Genomic DNA, 19944 nt, shown 5'->3' with positions numbered 1-19944 from the left:
ACAACTACTACCTCTACTGCTGTTTCGGTAGGAGATAAATTACTGATTTGGTGCTGTGTTCCTCTAGGTCTGTTTTCTCAGGTGGAAGAATGTTGATTCTTGGTGAACTTCTGTGAGCCTGATGGCAATGCAGATTAGTCTTTTGCTCCAAAGGGGAATTTAAGATTTTACAAAGTCTAGGTAGCCAATTCTTTGGATGTAACTGAAGCCAACTATTAAGAATCATGCCGAAGTCCATCAAAATAAAACCAGTTGGCCTCACATTCCAGGGAGTGTGTCTTGGGTCGCTGCCCATTCCAACTTACCTCTTTTATAATGGGTGCCATTTCAGTAAAAAGGCAGGGAAAATCTTTGGTTTACTGCTGTATGCAATAATGCTGCAGGTAATTCACTTCTTACTTCAGCTCTGAAATGTCTCTGTGTTGTGAATTACGCCTGATCGTTTCGGTGGCAAAATTAAACTTTTACTGGTTTTTATTTGTCAGCCTTGCAGATTCAGCACAGCTGTGGATGAGTGAGCTGGAGTTTATTCTCTTTGCAGGTAGGTCCCAGAATCATTAACTGTTTGCTGTCTTCATTGAGAATCATTAGCTATTTCCCTATCTTTATTGTTGTTGCTGATGTGCAAGCCTGAAAGACACAGTTGAAGTCTCAGAAAACTGTTCGAGTTTTGAGGGCTGGCAATTAGGAAAACCATCTTTTCTTTACTTCTAAATTGATCAAGGTTGATTTGGAAGGCAGAGAAAGTAAACATGTTACTGCTATTTCACAAGGTCACCTTAGAGAGTTTAGTCATCTTTTAATTTGGAGCAGTGCCTTTGGAGGGTGGCAGGCAGCGCTTCGTACTACAGTGAAGCTTTATACCTTTTTTCAGTGGTTTTGACTCAAAGAATTCAATGAATTAGTGCTTCTGTGAAGTCAAGAAATTAAGTAGAACTAAATAGCAAAAATTCTCCGTGCCACTAATCCATATTCCTTTCCCTTTCAGGGTAAGGAAGAATGCCTGTAAAAGTAGCATTTCCTCTCACTTATATGTGTTGTGTTGCTGAATGGAATGATAGTAGTTTTTTAAATGTCCATGGTTTGTTCCAAAGGGCTTAACTGGTTGGCAAAGGATAAATCAATGACAAGAAGTTCTCGTATACAACTTGCATAAACGTATCCAGCACTTAAGCAGTTTATCTGCAATTCTAATGGGTTGCATTACTGATGAATTACTCCACCTTAAAGCTTGGCCTCTGCCAAGATTTCAGTCGTGACTTTGGCTCTCTGGGTACCAAGGACAACAGTGGAAGCAGGAAAATAAATTCAGATATAGTTTGTTACTGAAAACACTGCAGAGCAGAATAGGAAGAAGGAATGGATGCACGCTAGCATTCCAAATTATTACCAATGGTATTTTCTAGAGCTTTCGTACTAGTTAGATGTGTATAGGAATGTGCATAGGTGTCATGAACCAGCATGTCTCTTCCAGATAAAGCATGGGGTGAGCAGTTAAGTTTTAAAATCTTAAACTGTTCAACAATTGAGAGTTGTAAAGAAGGTAAAAGATTTTCTTGATGCACTTCATCTTTTTCCTGCAAATCCATGGTGTTTTGATCTTTTTTTATGCTAAAGCACATCAGTTTAGCTCTTCAGAGCAGGATAATAATTGCATTTTTCTTTAGCTCAGAGTGCCAGTTCTGAGCGCTTTCATGGAGCTTTATTCAAGGCATTCTAAACATGGTTCCTTTTTAATGCATATAGCTTTTCCAACTTGCCTTATTTCCCATTTCCCATTTTCTCCATTGCCTGGAGAAGAGGAGGCTGAGGGGAGACCTTGTTGCTCTCTACAACTACCTGAAAGGAGGTTGTGGAGAGGAGGGAGCTGACCTCTTCTCCCAACTGACAGGGGACAGGACAAGAGGGAATGGCCTCAAGCTCTGCCAGGGGAGGGTCGGGCTGGACATCAGGAAAAAATTTTTCACAGAAAGGGTCATTGGGCACTGCAACAGGCTGCCCAGGGAAGGGATTGAGTCACCTTCCCTGGAGGTGTTTAAGGGATGGGTGGATGAGGTGCTGAGGGGCGTGGTTTAGGGAGTGTTAGGAATGGTTGGACTCGATGACCCAGTGGGTCCCTTCCAACCTGGTGATTCTATGACTCTATGATTTCTGCTAATAAGGAAAATTAATTCTGTCTGGTCATCAGTCCTCATCCCCAAGTTCTCAGCAGATCTGTGAGGGAATTAGTGGTTTGGTATCACCTTTTTCTTACACTGGAAAACTGCTTCCGTGAAGTTTTCTTGAAGTCTTTATCCAAGGGAAGCACCAGAAATTCAGTTCTAGTTCTTTTCAATGAAAGTAGATGTACTGTTTGGGATAGTTTTTTAGATAGTCTTCAGGTAAGGTTGGCTGGTGGATGTGCTTATCTTAATGAGCCTGAATCATCCATCATAACAAGCAATCCTTAATTCATGATGAGCACTAGCTGATGTACTAGGAAAGACTCATCTCATCTACTATATGAGTACAGACTGGAGCACTTTCTGATCTCAGCTGCACAGCGATAAATCTGTATGTTGCCATTAATAAAAACTCTGTTGGATTGCTGTCACTCATGATTCTCTGTGTCCTCAAACAAGGTTTTACTCCTCTGATGTGTTGCCAAGCTCATGCTGTCATTGGTCAATCTCTTCTGGCAGAGAAAAGATGTCAAAAGACTTTTCATCTCCAACTTCTTACAAAATAGAGAAGTGCAAAACAGAGTACTTTATCTGTGAAAATCCATTTGAACAGCTGGGGCCAGTGGACAAAAGTAATACTTGTGAAATGAAGAACCTCTGAGAAAGAAAACAATTGGCTTCGCAAATAATGTTGTGAAGAAATGTGTTTTTCAATAAATTTAAGGCCTACTACTGTGTTTGCAGAACCTTTCCATCTGTTCTGAATTGTGCCAATGGTGCCCTGTTCCCCTGTGCTTGTCATTTGGGCTGAACCCATTCCGATGTTTTGCGTATCATCAAGGAGTGCTGACAGTTTTGTTTCAAAAGTGGATGGGAGCTGTAGGTTTATATGTCTTCACAGCAAGTCACTTGAACTCAGAGGAAATAAAGGTAATACCTCTCTACTGGAAATGTAAGATTTTCTTTTTTTGTTTGTTTTAAATTGTGATTTTTCTTTGGTTTATTTCAATTTTATTACCCTAAAGCTTCGTTTGATAAGTAGCAAATAACATGAAAAACTGTTAAAACGTATATTGAGTTTTAAGACATTTGTCTTCCTTGCCAAATTTGTTTCACCGTCGTAAAGAAGGGCCATCGGTGTAAAGAAAAGAAATGGCTGGAGTTAAATCTTGATTACAATTTTGAGTGATTTTGACAATAAATCAAGTCCTCTAAGTCTTTGCAGACAATTTCTATGGTGGACGTCTTCAGTGAATGTACTCTTTCCGAAGTTAAGCATCCTACTTCTCAGATGTCTCTCTTATCTCATGACTATTTCTGAAAATCCATGGGTTTTTAAACAGTGTCCTAGACCTTGAATGCCTCTCCTTATGTAAAGTAACCTGAAGCACTGATCCTGAAGGAACAGTCTGTATAGATTAATGGATTTCCTGAGTACTTACATAGTGTTCAATTATAGATTAGTATTAGTTGATGGACACATTGGAGTGTGTTGTTGTGATTTTGGCAGTTTTGTGTGGTTCTGTGTTTCCCTCTCCAAGGAGAAAAGCCAGTAACGGTAATTTTAAAAAGGAATCACTTTTTTTTTGTTTTGATAGCACATAAACATTTATGTAGGTAATGAGCTCCCCAAATATAAAAAAGGTCTTAATTTAGCAACCTGTCACGTATATGAGTGCAGTCTTTGATGTTATAATTTATTCATTTCTTGGCTCACAGTGAGTCACTTAAGGTATCATTGATGGACTTTCCATTAGAACTTCCGCCTTTTGCCCTTCATCCTGTTTGCTCTGGGCTCTTATTTGGGGTGATAGCAGTAGAGATGTTCCCTTGGCATGGGAGCAAAGGTTTTTTCAAGAATGCTCTCAATCACCAAGTTTTTATCTTGTTCCTTTACAATGCAGTAATTTTATTTTCACTGTAGCATAGTAGTACAGGCTTCCAGCCACGCTGGTAGTTGCAGCTAGCACTGCATGATCCTTTTTTTACCCCAAACGTTTGAGCATGTGCTGCTACCAGAATATAGCCCTGGTCCTGCTAACTAGTACAGAGTAAAGTGGTCTCGTCCCTTAGACACACTGGAAAATCCCAATGACTTAAAAATGTTTTTCCTCTGATCTCTAATTTGAAAAATACCTGGAAGTCTTTGATTTTTTTTTTTTTGGTTCATCTTTTTGTTAGCCTTAATTTTCTTTCCATTGTGTTGGTCAAGAGAATTGATCTTCATTCAAGACATTTGGTTTTTTGTGAATTATGCAGTAGGGCATGTGCTATATGGTTTCTGCTTTCTAAATATAGATTATAAATAATTGTACTGTTGTTCTGTGCACTCAGAGGTTTAAATGGCTAGAACTGCATATTTAAAAATACACATTGAGGGAATCTTTGATATGTAGCTGTAGGAAAATCTACCTTTTTTCCATTATTTTTGAAAGGACGGTAAGGGTCATATTGTAAAGCACATGTAACACCCAATGACTTTGTCTGGAACTGCAGATGCTCAGCACTTTGTTGTAATCAGCCCTGTGTCTCCTGATAATTATACCCTTGAGGCTTTCTGGTCTCAATTTTTCCATAACTGATATAATCCAAACTATATTATCCTATTAGGAGACTCATTTTTTCCTCCAACAAGCAGCACGCACCTGTCTGCTTAGCAGGAAGAAAACAGTGACAGTGTTCTCCCTCTATTGTTTCAGCGTTAAAGGAGATAATTCAGGCTGTAAATTGGGAAGACAGAGCTTGTTGAGTTAAAATAAGCACATTAATTCTTGAGTGGAGCCCTGCTGTATGCTTTTGTTCCTTCATTATTCATTTTATGTATCTGGGCTCTCTCTGTAGTGCATGGGGAGAGAGTACTCTTTAGAGTACCTATCCCAGGTCTCTGTTTGGAATAAACACACTGCTTCTCTTCACCAGCTCAGGGACACAGTCCTGGAGCTCAGTGGTGTGCACATCGCCACTTAGGCACGTCAGCTAGTTGGCACATTCATGGTAGAGGGAAAAGATGACATTAAAGAGGAACTGAGATGATTTAAGAAGTGCTTCTACATTAAAATAAGTAATGAATTACCAGTCAGGCATAATGCCAGGTTTGAGCTGATGGGAACTCTCATTACAAGTATATATAAATGCAGCTGTGTTGTCAAAACTTTGAGCTGTCACACAGTCTTTCAAACACAGAAGACTGTAACAACAAAGCATTTCTTTTTCCCTCCTTTCCCACCTCCAAGATTAAGTTCTTTCTGTTACTTCAGAGCCAGGCAGATTGAAGATTTCTGTAGTATTTCCATCTACGTTATACCAAGTTAACTTGCAAAGAGAAGTGATACTTGTCAGAATTCAGCCACCTGAAAACTTTGAGAAGCGAAAGTGTTGTTTTTAGCTGTAGAAGCTTTCTGACACGATGTGTAGCACAGAGCAAATGGTGTTCAGGTTTTCACAGAAGGTGTAACCACAGAAGCCATTGGAAGTACTTCCCTTCCTGCTGGGAAGTACTCCTCAGAAGAACCTTCTTATTTTTCGTGTTCTTAAATATCAGTCTCTGTTTGAAGAGCTGAAACTTTTGGTATATTTTTGTGTGCCACCCACAAAAGAGCATGTGCATGCTGCTTGTGTGTCCTATTCACAGAGACACTCAGTATTCCGAATGAAGGCTATCATTTGGGGGTAAAACGTCTCAGACTTCAAGCTCAAAATTTCCCTTTCCCTTCTTTTATTATCCCTTTTCCATTTTGCTTCCTTATTATTTCAGCTTAATAGAAATGCAGGTTGATGGACAGGAGAAGAAGCCTTCAGAAATGTCTTTCAAAACCAATATTGCTTTGAACCTATGGTAGATGGCAGATACCCCTGAGCAGAGGACGGTTCATATATATCTCCTCTGGCTGTTATTCCTCAGTGTGAGGAAAACAGATTACAGCTGAGATGCTCTGTGTTCCTGTCTATCAACATGACAGTGACAGCAGGCAGCTCATGATAAACTCCCTCTTGCATAATGAAACATTGACGGTGAGTGTCCCTTCATTATAGCCCTGCCAAGACTGGCAGATTTCTGAAATTATTCCCTTGTTCAACTACCCCTGGTGCAATAGCACAGATGTGAATGCTACTTTGAAAGTGCTTCCACTTCATCTCCTACTCTCACCATCTGTGCTAATGAAGCTTTAGTTAGAGCAGCGGCATAACTCTAGATGAAGAGGTAAACCACTGTGTTGGCTTAAAGAGGGAAAGCCCTCGGTGGTATTAGCATTTGGTGATGAAGCGTTATCACTAACTGCACTGTTGCTGCCACAGTCTATGCTGTGAATGGAAGGAGCCACTGAGTGGTTTGAAAATTCATGCTAAAAGTTTAAAAACTTTGAGTTTATTCCATGGAAAACTAAACCCAAACCTCCTCCTGTTCTCATTGGATCCATCAGCTGATGTGCAGTTTTTTACATTGGTCTTCAGCAAGCATCGCAAAGGTAAGTTTTTCCAAGTTTTTCTTACTCTATCTATTTCCATGAGATTATAGAAGAATCGTAGAATCACTAGGTTGAAAAAGACCTCTTAGATCATTGAGTCCAAACATTCCTATCTGCCACTAAACCATGCCCCTGAGCATCTGGTCCACCTGTCTTTTAAATACCTCTAGAGATGGTGACTCAACCACCTCCCTGGGCAGCCTCTGCCAGTGTCTGATGACCCTTTCTGTCCAGCCTGACCCTCCGCTGGTGCAGCTTGAGGCTATTCCCCCTTGTCGTGTCCCCTGTCACTTGGGAGAAGAGCCCAGCTCCCTCCTCTCCACAACCTCCTTTCAGGTAGTTGTAGAGAGCAATAAGGTCTCCCCTCAGCCTCCTCTTCTCAAGGCTAAACAACCCCAGTTCCCTCAGCTGCTCCTCATAAGACTTGTTCTCAGCACACTCTTAATAAGTGATCCTGAATTATGTCTATTTTGTTTTTTTTTTTTTTTCTTTCTCACAGATCAGTGTCCCAGAACCATGTAAAGCGACCCTGTTGCTTGTTGGCCAAGTCTGTTGTGAGGCTTGGTTTTACAGACCTGGGTTGTGTCTGCTACATAGTTGACATGACATTCCAGGTGAGTGTATCCTTGGATTTGAGAAAAATTCTGAGTCATCAAATGAGAGTTCCAATAAAAGAACTCCTGAGTGAATGAGTTGGTTTTGTAGTTTGTTGTTGTTTTTAATAAACTTCATTTGCTTCAAACTTACCTCTGGTTAGCGTTTGGCAAAATCACGTGTGCCAGTGAAAGTTTCAAGCTAAAGTTAATGACAACCTCATAAAAACTTACACATCGGCTCCTGAAGAGAAAATTTCACCTTCAGAGTCTAGGATCAAAAGTGCCATAGAAATTATTGCTCTGATGTCTCTATTGAAAAGACAGTATCATTAGTACGTTTTTCTAAGTGCTATTTCTCTCTAGTGTGCATTACCATTAAAACTTGCAGTACTAAAATCTATATTACTTTCCTTTTGAAATGAGGTTTCATTCAGCACCTTCCCTTGTTGCTTGAACTATGAATGATTTGCTCTGCATGAAGCACTTTGTAACTCTCCTCATGGAGGAAACCATATAAAAATAAATGTTACTATCAGGTATATTTTGCATACTGTAGCTGGGTGTAATTGCTGAGCCTGGGATCCACCGTTCCGCTGACCCTGACTTCTCCAATGTGCTTTGGGCAGGTTTTGTGACAATTTAAACTAATGGAGTTTCAAAGGGTTACAGAGATTGCAGTTGTTATTTCTGCTATGCAAGATAGAAGAATGGGCAAGTGGTATATAATATATATCTAATGTATGCCCTTCTTTGAAGGGCAATCACTTAAGGGTCTGTACTTACAAGGTTATTAACTCATCATTTTCAGATTATGTTCTATGGATCCCTGGAGGTCTATTAGCTTCTTCTAAGAGATCTGAGAAAGGTAATTAAGAAAGGCAAGGATGTTAGTAGTATGCTGACACTGGGGGATCCAAAGGGAAATGCTTAAAGGTCTGCAAATCTGCAGAGGAAGGAAAAGAAAAAAGCTAAAACTCACTGAATGAGAATTTCTGGGGAATACATGAGCATACCCTGTATTTTTCAGGTCATCCTAGTAAGAAATGTTTAATCTACCTCAGCAGATTTCAAATTCTGTAATGCCATCGTAGTTTAGAGGTGTCTTAAGGGTAGGTTTTGTAAAAGGTCATACCAACTTGTAAATTTTTTGCAGAAAGTAACACTGGATAACTGAGAGACCAGCCTAGAAACTTATATAGGCTTCTATGAATAATAAAGACTGCTTTTTTAGTGATGTCCTTTATAACTGCTGCTTGGTGTGTCTGTGGTAATGATGCATAAGGGGAAGAAAGCAACAATGTCATATGTTCATCTGACATAAATCTACTTAGCTTTAATGGAGCTTTTTAGTGAAGCATCCAGATATACACTAGTGGGATTTAACCTCGAGGACTTTAACAGCAACTGGAGATCTTTTATGTCTGGTTGGGTCTTAAGAGTGTGTAGAAAGGACAGGTTTTATAGAAACTTCAGCTACTTTTGTGTGCTGGAGCAGGAAACGGGAAATATCATAACATTGCTGACTGTGGTCATGATCCGTAGTGTCTCCTGGGCCCAAGCAGTTTTGACAGTGTGGGTGTGTTACACTGGTGGTGTGATTCCCAAGAATTCCTGACAATGACATTATTTCTATAGATCATATAAAAGCATTCAGTGGATTACATCTGCATTCCATGTTTACAGAGGTGAACACAACATTGCTGTGGTTGCTACCCTGTTCACCTCTGTTCAAATTAATGAATGGCAGCACTGTTCTAGACTTCCCCAAACCAGCATCTGCCTGGAATCCTGTGCGGCCTTGGGAAAAATACAGGTGAAACTACAGCACGCATAGAAACCATCTGTTCGCAGATTTAGAAAAGTTGCCTTCCCCTCCCTAAGTTTAAATTCTCTTTGTTCAAAGTGAGGCTGAGGAGTTTGTGTAGCCCCAGAGTGTGCTTTACAGTTGCAGCTAAACACTTATCAGCTTTGTCCTCTTTGCATTTGCTGTTCTGCATAGGACAAGTTTACCAAGAAGCTCAGCTGAAGCTGACAGAAACTCCTCTGACCTGGAAAATGCTTCCGAATATATTATCCGCTGTGAAAGAATGACGTATGTGTTCTACCTAAGAGCCAGAAAAGCAAAACAATAAAAGATGTTCTTAGAATAGTTCCCAAGAATCTGGACTCCATGAAGGAAAATGAAGCTTCTGGAGGTGATTCAGAGTACAGCACTGGAGTTCTTGAAGTTAAATGGTGTGAATGCCCCTCAGTCAGCAGGTTTCAGGGTTCTGAACAGCACAAGTACAGCGTGGCAGCTGGGGCCAGGTTGGTGGCTGCCCCTGGGCTGCAGCCAGAAGTTGCACTGGGGCAGAGAGAAACCGGACACACAGAAGTTGCTGCATGTAAGTGAAACAGGAGCTGGTGTTTCCCCTTGTAGGCTTTCTAGCTAGCACTTAAATATATAGTTATTTATATTCTTTAATTTTTAATGATTTTGGATGATTATAGCCTCATCTCATTCCTTGTCCTTTGGTGTACGATTCCTGAGAACGGGAGCACGCTCATAAACACGAAGCTTTCGACTGTGTGAGCAATGTGAAAGTGCTGTGACATCTTATACGTTTCCCTCTGTTATTGCTAAACGTACATGCAGCTGGATTCACGCTAGTTTACATGCTGAACATGCGTTTGGATTTCTGTTCAGGAATCGATAAATGTTCCGAGGAACACAAGCACTTGTGGACACTTGGTGGCATTCATAACATTTTTATACAGGAAATGGGATTAGATCTTTAGGTCACAGATTCATAGGATTTTCAAAATGTCATTGAATCGTAGAATGGTTGGGTTGGAAGGGACCTTAAAGATCATCCAGTTCCAACTCCCCTGAGATGAGCAGGGATGTGACCCACTAGATCAGGCAATTGTCCCTGCAAATGAACAGTTAATTTCTGGAGACAAAGTAAAACCCATTAATACTGAAAACTGTAAATTAAGATGCTGAGAACAAGCTCTTTATTTAGATCTGATTAGAACACTGTCTTGCAGAAAGCTGGCTATGGGCAAATGCCATGGGAATGAGCGACTTAAACATGTCACTGAAATATGTACTGCGAGTTCCTTCATGATGAAGTCTCAGATAAATAGGAAACACCTCGAACTTACATCTTGGGAAAGCCAAGCAAATTTCAGATGGAAATGTATGGAAATCAATGCAGGGTATAGACTTAAACCCAGCCTCTAGGGACACAGCGATTGTGTCTTTCAGAAAATGGTCTCCTGCTCTTTGCATTTTAACTGTCTGTAATTACTTTTGTGGTTTGTTGGCTGTTGAGGAGTTTGACAAGCTGGGAATTGGCAGATTCGGGGTTGCTTTTATTTACAGTGGGTTTGCCAAGTCATTAAGTCAGCGACAGGAAGCTTTGTTCTGACAAAACTAATCCCTCAGTGTGGCCAGACACTACGTTTCCTTTTTAACTTTGTGCTACCATTTAAAACTCTTTCGGACAGGACTTAGGTTGGCCTGAGCTGTCAGAACACCACCAACATCAGTGTAGATAAGCCAAGCTTTTTTCCTGCATCCCTGTTGTGTTTTGTTTTCTCTCATGATGAGCTGTGCAAAGCTGATTTCTGTTGCTCCAGTGAGGGTATTCTTGTACTGCCAAAAGGACAGGGAATAGGAAGTCGCTCCTGTGGGAGACATGGAGAATGCCAGATAGCCCCAGGAGATTTCAGAGGCTGTTGGATTTATTTGCTTCATAAATACAACAATATTGCTCGCTACTCGCTTAGTCTTATTTGCTTGGCTGTTCCAGTGCTGTCAGTAGCTGCCTTGGAATGAGGATAAAGGGTCGGTGCATAATGCAGTTGTGCTGCTAACCTCAAGGATTGTTGAATAACTACCATGGAATAGAGTCCAGAGATGTGCTCTGTAAAGGGCTGAGGGATGCTATGACATTGTGTGATACAAATGCTAATTATGGTTGTTATTCTCTCTTAAGACATTGGGGGATGTTTTCATCATCATTCTGCGAGTCTCAGCATCCTTGTACAATTAGGCCCTGACCTCATTAAAATAACATTTGAATTTGAAACAAGTGAATATCTAATACCTTTACACTGAAATTTCTTCAATTCTATTAACACTGGATGTATTAAAAACTGACGTTAATAGTGACTCTCTGGCACAAACAGAGCCTTAAAATGCTTTATACTTTCTGCACAGTCACTTGTAAGCTCTGGGATAAAACCTTCAGCGGCTGCTGCAATTCTGCCTCTTGCCCTTCTTCGAACTTTACTATTTCACAGAGAAAATGAACAATTGATAAATGTAGTTCCAAGCTTAAAAGTGCATTGAATTCTATGTGGAGTATTTTTGATTAACATTGTCATGACTTGTTGATCTTCAGTCACTCATTCACTCTGGAAATGTCAGCTTTAATCTAGAGATGGCACACGGGAAAATCTAACTGCTATGAGGCAAAGTGTGAAGTTGCAACAGTGTGCGTTCATGGGCTGGAAGAGAGGCTGATTTCCTTTTGAAAAAAGAGAGGACAAGGGTAGATGATCAGGTCCTTAAAGAGATCATTAACTGATCTGCAAGCTGCTTTTTATTAATCGAATGTTGTTTTGATATCTAAGATGCAATAGGAAATTTGAGTGTGTTGTTTTAAAGAATACTTTCTTTTTGATTATATGAAATGAGATGCCAGCCATTGTCTAGCATTGTAAAGGAAAATAGCAGTGATTAAAAAATTAAAAGTTCAGTGTTGGTGGTGTTGGTGTAAAGGTGTATCATAATTTAAAAGAAACTCCTATTTCCTTCTCACCTGCAAGAATTGGTGCTTTTATTTCTATGGACTCTTTCATTGAATAAGGTAAAATCTCATTTGTTTGAAGTGAAAACAAAAAACAGAGGGAACTGATAAACTTATTTGTACTTTATCTTCTGCATACATATAGCATTACTTCTGTAAGAATCTTGTAAATAAATCTCTTTAATTGTAAAATTATTTTATTGGTGTTGTGAGGGCTCAATTTCCTGACATTTAATATTTCTATTGGAAAAGAATGACTATTGTAAATAGCAAATAGAAAGTTTTTTGTCTTATTCCTATTAAGCATAGCCCAAAAGAGTGACTAAGGTTACAGAACTACCCACAGAGTTAGTGGTAAAAAGAAAAGGTTGTACTTGCTGGAGATAGTAAATGGGAATAAATGGACGAGATAAGCTGCCAGTGTGCAAGTGATCTAGGCCAGAACATTTCAGACTAGTGGATAGGACTTGGGCTGGAAAGAAGATACAGTCTCAAAGTCAGTGTGTGAGAAAAGAAACCAAAGCAGACACCAAAGGCCTGGAGCTGGGCACGGAGCAGCATTCATCCATAAATCTGCTGTGAAGTAATCATGGAAAACCATCATCATAGGATGCAGCAGTATGTGGTGCCACCAGGGTCCTGCTGAAGGGGACCATTCATCCAGGACTTGCTAGCAGGACTCGGCTGGACAAAACTGGGAGCCAGACTGATCCGTAGTGGTGTACCAAATTTTGAAGGGAGGAACTTGGTGGTGTGTGAATGAGGAGATACGTAGTAAAGATGATGGGATCTAGAAATTTCTGAAGGGCATATGCTGTGTTTAATAGTGTGGTGCTAGGTAAAAGCACACTGTTCCCGGGACAAAGCGAGAGCTGCTGATGCAGACTGCGAAGTAATTTGGGACATGGCTTCCAAGGAACCCTTAAATGGAACAACATTCACAAATAATGGCAGTCCAAAGGGGTAAATGAAGGATAAGGATGAACAACGTCATTCCTCGTAAGTGAAATATGTCTCCTGGCATGTCAGGTGATCTGGAAGTAAGTTTAAATATATGTATTTAGAGAAAGGTGGGTACACAACCCTACTGCACCTCATGGTTTCAGGGGCATCAGACTTGATGTTGTTAAAGCTAAATTGCTCCGCAGTGGCAATTTTGACAGGACTCCGAGTGAAGCAGTTGAGCAGTAGATTTATTTCATTGCATTATGAAAAATTAGTGTAACTCGATTTCTTTTACCTGAAAAACAACTGAATGGTAAAAACATAGGATTTGAAATTCACCTTCGTTGAGTAGATGTTCTTTTATTACTGCTATTGTGTTATTGTGTAAATCAAACACTCCCTGTACTGATTTTAAATCAACAGAGAGATTTCTATGTTGCAACTGCCATTACCCTGTCTGAAATTTCTGTGGAAAACAAGTGTTTAAGAAGAAATTTAATTTGATGGGTATTTAAATAAACCACAATTTCATCTGTGACTTGGGGTTCTTACATTGCAAGGTAGATTGCTTCTGTGAATATTTGATCTACATTTTCTCATTGAAGTAAAGATTTCTTCATGCTGCTATGAAGTATTATTAGGTTATAATCACACACAGAGTGGTCTTCATTATAGAGCACTGTTAATTATAAATGCCGTGCAATTTCCTGGCCATCTATTCTGACTGTAATTATGATGTCACTTCCACACCTGGGTCTGAGAGTATTCTCCTCTCTGACTAGGGCTCATTCTTCGGACTCAGCAAGGAGCTTCTCTTGATGGTGGAAGTAGCTCATTTGTTGTCTCCATGGGTATAGAATAAGAGAGAAGGAAACGAAAATTTGGGAAACAGCCAGAAATTGAAGCCGGCAGTAAGACCTAAGTGACTGTGTGGGCCTTCACAACGGAGGGAACATGTCTTGAATGTAATGTTGATTAAAGTATAGACTTAAAACAGGCCTATTTTCTGGTGTGCTTTTTGCTCAGTGCACTACCTGTTAATTAGAGATTTAGCACAGCTCCTCGGCAAACACCATTTTCCCTCAAAGTGAAGGAACAAGTAGAAGGAGAATACTGATGCTGGGAATGAGGATCAGCAACAATGGATTCAGTTTAAGTCAAAGTGGAAATTGTTACAACCTTATGTTTTTATAAAGGAAACCTGTGTGTCAGCTTCTAGTAGTGACTGAGATGCTGAGCACTGCCATGTGAGGATAATGTGATAATATACAGACACCAGGGAGTACGTGTACACAAAAACGCATCTCTGTCAGCCAGAAGGCCACGCTGTGATTTCAGTAAAAAGCTATGACAGAAAATCAATAGCTTTGAGAAGGACTCACAGTAAGGCAACGGCATTATATGCACTTTCTTCATTCTGCTTCTCCCTTCCTTCCCTTCATAAAGACATAGAGCTGCATGATTGCATATTTGAGTTTTGTTAACTCTGTGCCTCCGAGTAGCTCAAGCAGCGAAGCAATTCTTGGAATACAAAATATCTCCAAACCAGACTGGAGGGACAGGGAATAGAGATGAGTCAGGGAAGGTACTGGGTTTGTTGACAGGCTCTCATTAGCTTGTAGGCAGACTCTGTAGGCTGCAGTTTCCTATACTGTGCTTCCATTGCATCTGTGTTCCGGTCTCCAGAAAAAGTTCTCAACTTATCTTAGTGCAGCCTTCACTCAGCTCTGTATTTTCTGATGTGTGGATCAACAATAAGTCCCTCTTTCAAGCTTCCACACAGGCCAAGATATCCTGGTAGGATAGTTTAGCTACTCCCAGATTATGTAAATCCCCAGACTGTGGAGTTTTCATTAGGCACCAACTTTGCAGAACTTCAGAGACTTCAGAGTGCTGTTTTCCAGGTTGCCTTTTTTCTCCCTTCTTCAGTTTCTTTTTGTCTAAAAGGGTAGAGTAGGAATTGTTAGTGAAAAACAGAACAAAGAGTGGACTGCTCAGCATTAGCTGGCACACAGTTTTTATCATGTTATTGTATTTCAGTTCCTATTGCTAACTTGGTATTTTTTACATAGACACACCATAGGTTCAGAGCTGATGTTGCATATACATGGTTATACATTTAACTATTCCTGACATTTGAATGATTAACTATTCTCTGCTAATATGCATGTCAGCGTACAGGCTCTGAGACACGGTGAGGGAAAAACTGAGACTATTACTTGAATGCCCTATCCTGCTAAGGAGAGTATGGGGTCAGCGAGGACTCTGTGAAGCTGTGTTGCTTTATGTTACACAAAAATCTTTCATTACACACTGGACAGTGAAATGGGGAAAAGGGAGGACTGCAGACAGGTAATACTCCTTTTTCCACATTAAGCCGTACTTTGTCCACACGCAGGTTTGGGTGCATGTTGGTATACTGCTTTGGTTCTATGCAAATGCATTGGTTAGATGCATTGGAAAGGAATACAGTTCTAGATCAGATATACTCTTTAGGCAAAATGCCCACCAATAACATTAAAATGGGATAGACTTTTATTTAAATATATGGAAGACGGAAGATGTTGTAAGGAGTGTCTGCAGGAGAGGAGAGGGTGAGTGAAAGGAAGGAGCCCATTATCTCTTTGCTGAACAGCGTGCTATTGGGATTCTTTATCTTTTTATTGCAGATGATACAATATCTTACTTGCAGATAATGTTATAAAGCCAGGACTCTCTAGACTTTCATTGTTCTTAAATATACTCATGTGCTTGGGTATATAAGCATTGCCATGTTGGCATGGAAAGGTAATGCCAGCAATCCAGTCATGTTAAATGATAATCCACTGGGTTTCCTTTACTAACTAATAGCACTGAGAAATGTATGATTTTTCTAGTATAGAATTAGACTGACGCAGCAGCTTGGAGAGGGAGTGTTCTTTTTGCTAACACTTCTGATTGCTTCTTACCTTGTTCAAGTACTTCATTCTTTCTCTATGGAAAACTATGAGAAAAAGCCATGGATGTGGCTCATTAAAGAGATACAAATCTAATTTGTTTTTTTCCATGACATGGTCTGTTTGTCAGAGCTCAATACTTCAGTACACCAGTGCATAAAAGATCGTTCAAAGGTTATTCAGTGAAAAACTCAGAGGAAGGAGAGGGCATCCTCTAATGCCTAGGAAAATCTTCCATAAATAAATACAATTTAATGACTGCTTTTTCTAGACTGTGAACGTTTAAGTTCAGGCAGGTGTTGGTTAGCTGGAAAATGCGCTTATAAAGGAGCCTCTGTTAGGGTTTTGTCCTGAGCAGCAGCTGAGCTGCATAAAATACATGAAGTGGATAAAAGTAAGAATGTGCTATCTGTCTAATCATTACTTTTTCAGCGTGCTGGGGATAGCTGGTATCATAATTGCCGTCCAGCCATAGTTACACCATACCACGGTTCACAAGTAATTGGAGAATTATTTGAAATACAGAAGTTCCTTGACCACACCAAAGGTGCTTGATCATCTTTACAGTACCTATAGAGTAGGGCTGGACCTTGGTGACTATAAATAACTAACACCACTAAATTCAGGTTTGCTTGTGCTCTAACTGAATAACCATTCCAGGTTTTCAAATGCACTGAAGTGCCACTGTAACCTAGATGGAGACTGGAGCCTGCTAGATCAACTGATCAGTACCTTCCTTATCGTCTAAACATCTTAACTTGCTGCTCTTGAACTCTAGTGAAGTGAGGAAAGCTAAAACTTGGGAATTACTGTAGTGAGAGAGAATCAATGTCTGAAAAGTATTCCTCAAAGATCCCAGCATCGCAGGATGTATCACAGCTCAGGTCAGTCTTAGCCATAGCAGCCACAGGATCTTCCTCTGGGAAATATGGAAAGCTGAGGATTAAATGCATGGAGTAGCAGCGTACAAATCTTTGACTTAAGTAGCATGAAAGCCTGAGGGCGTTGTACCATGGTGTACCAAACAGGATTCACCTGTTTTGGAACATGTTGCCTGGGGAGGTTGTGACTGCCGCATCCCTGGAGGTGTTCAGGGCCAGGTTGTTTGGGGCCTTGGACAGCCTGATCTAGTGGGATGTCCCTGCCCATGGCAGGGAGGTTGGAACTTAATGATCTTTAAAGTCCCTTCCAACCCAAACTATTCTATGATTCTATGATTTTGAGGTACTGTGATGGAACACTGCTCCCTGAGGATGTCCACTGTCCCCTTGAAGATCTCTTGGGTTTGTTTCCCTTGCATATACCCGCTGTTGAAAATATTTGAAAAGTGTCTCTTCATCTTAAAGAGAAACATCACATTTGAAAATGGGAATATTTCTTCCTTTCCTCCAAGTAGCTGTAATCCGATCTATGCTTGTTTTTCATGTTAATGGTTGAAAACACAGACTGCTTATACTGCTTGCAATCAGTCACATCTTCTGTAAGATGCCTTAAATCTTATTCTTCTAGTTCTCTTCTTATTTCTTCTCTTCCTGGATTCCTAACAATCCTGTAGTTCATCATTGTTCTAGTGTCTTGCTTCTTCAGGCTTGAAGTGTCCTGCTGTTGATATATGACGAATATGTATACTTGGGTAGTTGTTCACGTATATTATATGTTCTTGTGCCTTTCCAGGCCAATAACTTTGTAACGGGGAGTGTCAAGCTGAAATCTGTGACTGGTGATTTAAAAAAGCCCCGCAAACCCAAAACATTTGTAGTCAGTGGCAGTTCTGAACCACTTGTTACTTTTACAAAATAGAAGATATATCGATGTGGATTGTACCCTCAGGGAAAAATTCTTTTTGGCAATTTGGTAAGCTCTCAAAAAAATGTAATTTATTTTTAGAAAAAAATCCCTGAGAGACAGAAATTGGGGTCTTCAGTGAACACTTCGTAGAACAACGATAAACAGTATTGGTAAGAGTTGCAAAATCTCATACTAATTAGCTGGCCGAGGCCCCCACCAACTCAGTAGAGAAAACTTTCATTAGGTGGATGTAGCATTTCATTGATATTTAAAGGAAAGTGAGTATGTTCATAAACTGTAGGTTGGAAAAGAAAGGCCATCATTTCTGTAGCTGCAGAAACCACGAAATGTTCTGTGCATCATGAAGTCATGCACACTGGCTGAATAACAATATTGTCTAAGCTGCTGATGTCCTTCACTTGCGATGATTGCTTTACCAGAAACATCTGCTGAAAGTCACTGTAGCTTGTGGGATTTTTATAAACGTTGTTATGAATGTGGATGCAGAACCACAACACTGCCATCCTTGCTGATTCCTGGCTTTTAAAAACAGAAGTCAAGAGGTGCGAGAGCATTTGCAGCTCCTTCTCTTGAAATGCAACTCTGTTTGACTCAACGCCATGGGCGAGCCAAGCACAACCCGATGGATTTGCCCCACCATTGCCCCATGTCAGCTATGTTGCAATCAAGAGGAGTTGTTTTATTCCTGTTTTATTAGAGAGATGGGGGTTTCTTAGGAGGTGAAATTTTCAGGCCACTTATGAAAAATTCATCACTTGCTTAAGTTAACTGCTGAGCTGCAGTTTTCTAGCACTGTACTGTCTTTGCTAATTTGATACTCTGCCTCTTAGAGAAGACATAGATTTCCTGTCAAACACAGTATTATATATTCAGCAGAACTCACGTCTCTTCAGGATGATTCGCAAACTGTTCTGTGAAAAACGCTGTCTCATGCTTTATCAGCTCGAGGAAGCAGAAGATCCCAACCAGAAATGTAAAGCCAACAGAAAATGGGGTATGAGCTGTTTGCCAGTTTGTCTGCAAGTTTTTGATAGTACGTACAGTTGCTGTCCGATCTCAGATGTACAGATGTGCTGTTCAAGTGCAGAATTTAATTGTTTTGCTATGGCCCTACAAGCCCTGCAACTGAATGCATCCTGACATGTTCAGCTTGACGCTAGCTTTGCATTATGACTATGAAAAACATTTCTTGGAAATCTACAATGCAGAGGCAAATCTTTTAACTGTATGCAGTTTACCAGAGGCCATTTCAGTGTACAACTGCAGGAAATACCGGCCACAAACTAGAAAACTTATTAAGCCATATAAATCCAGTGGTCCAAGGCAAATCTCTTTCCCTCAGAGTTTAGTGATGTAGGTTTTAATCCATGTTTTGGAAAAGTTGCTAGCTTTAATTGCAATATGATCTGCTTGTAATGAGCTTTATTTTAAGTCAAGCAGTCTGAAAATAATAGAGTAATTTATATTGGAAAAATCGTTTTGAGTTAAAAAAACCTGTCAGGATCTGGCTGCTTTCAAAGAAATTGAGTTTTTCAAACAAATTATTTGGAATATTAAATGAACCTAAGTATGGCTTTCTCATTTGTGTGATTTCTTCCTTTGTTGTTCTGAAATACTTGATTTTGTACTACAAAATGAAAATTGAGGTAGTATATCTTCATATAGAAAGTTTCTTTAATTATGAAGAACAGGAATAAGCAGAATTAAGTATTTCAAGAAGTTTATGTTGATATTTCAGACTCATGAAATTTTTATTCTCAGGCATTTTTGAGACCTGGAATCTGAAGATAAATTTTTAAAACCCTAGAATTTTTTCTAAATAAAACCTTTGTTTTTTTCACATTGGTTTAATCACTGGCTTTTGCTACAGCATGGAAATATTGGAAGGATTTCATGCTTTAGTAGTGTAGGGGGAAACAGTTTTAGTCAAATCATTCCCTGTACAAGCTGCTTTCAGCTCTGCATGCAGTAACTGGAGACAGATTTACCAGTGCCAGCAAAGAGCACTGGGGTTTGTAGCCCTGTCTATTTGTATTTTTTAGTAGGCTCCATGGTCTTCCCTGACCTCATCTTCACTGTGGCTTCCTCCAGTCTGAATATAGTAATCCCACCTGGATGAAGCAAGTTCTTTTAAACAGTGGTTGCTACTTTTGTCCAGGACTTTCAGATCCCCTGAAGCGATATAAAGAAAAGTGGCAATATGAATGGCAAATCCAGTCAAGATTCAGTGA

At 39.9% G+C, this 19944-nt stretch overlaps 1 long non-coding RNA gene across 1 annotated transcript in view; it reads left to right on the top strand.

Annotated features, from left to right (window-relative positions):
* The window catches only part of LOC128852702 (uncharacterized), a 33887-nt gene extending 26650 nt beyond the window's left edge, over positions 1-7237 (top strand). The window contains exons 3-4 of the long non-coding RNA XR_008450708.1: positions 486-541; positions 2907-7237. This is a non-coding gene — a long non-coding RNA (uncharacterized LOC128852702). The remainder of the gene's footprint in view (positions 1-485; positions 542-2906) is intronic.
* The last annotated feature ends 12707 nt before the right edge of the window (positions 7238-19944 follow it).

This window comes from Cuculus canorus, chromosome 7, assembly GCF_017976375.1.
Source record: "Cuculus canorus isolate bCucCan1 chromosome 7, bCucCan1.pri, whole genome shotgun sequence".
Taxonomy (NCBI): domain Eukaryota; kingdom Metazoa; phylum Chordata; class Aves; order Cuculiformes; family Cuculidae; genus Cuculus; species Cuculus canorus.
The sequence above is the reverse complement of the archived record's forward strand: the minus strand, read 5'-3'. Positions and strand labels throughout refer to the sequence as shown.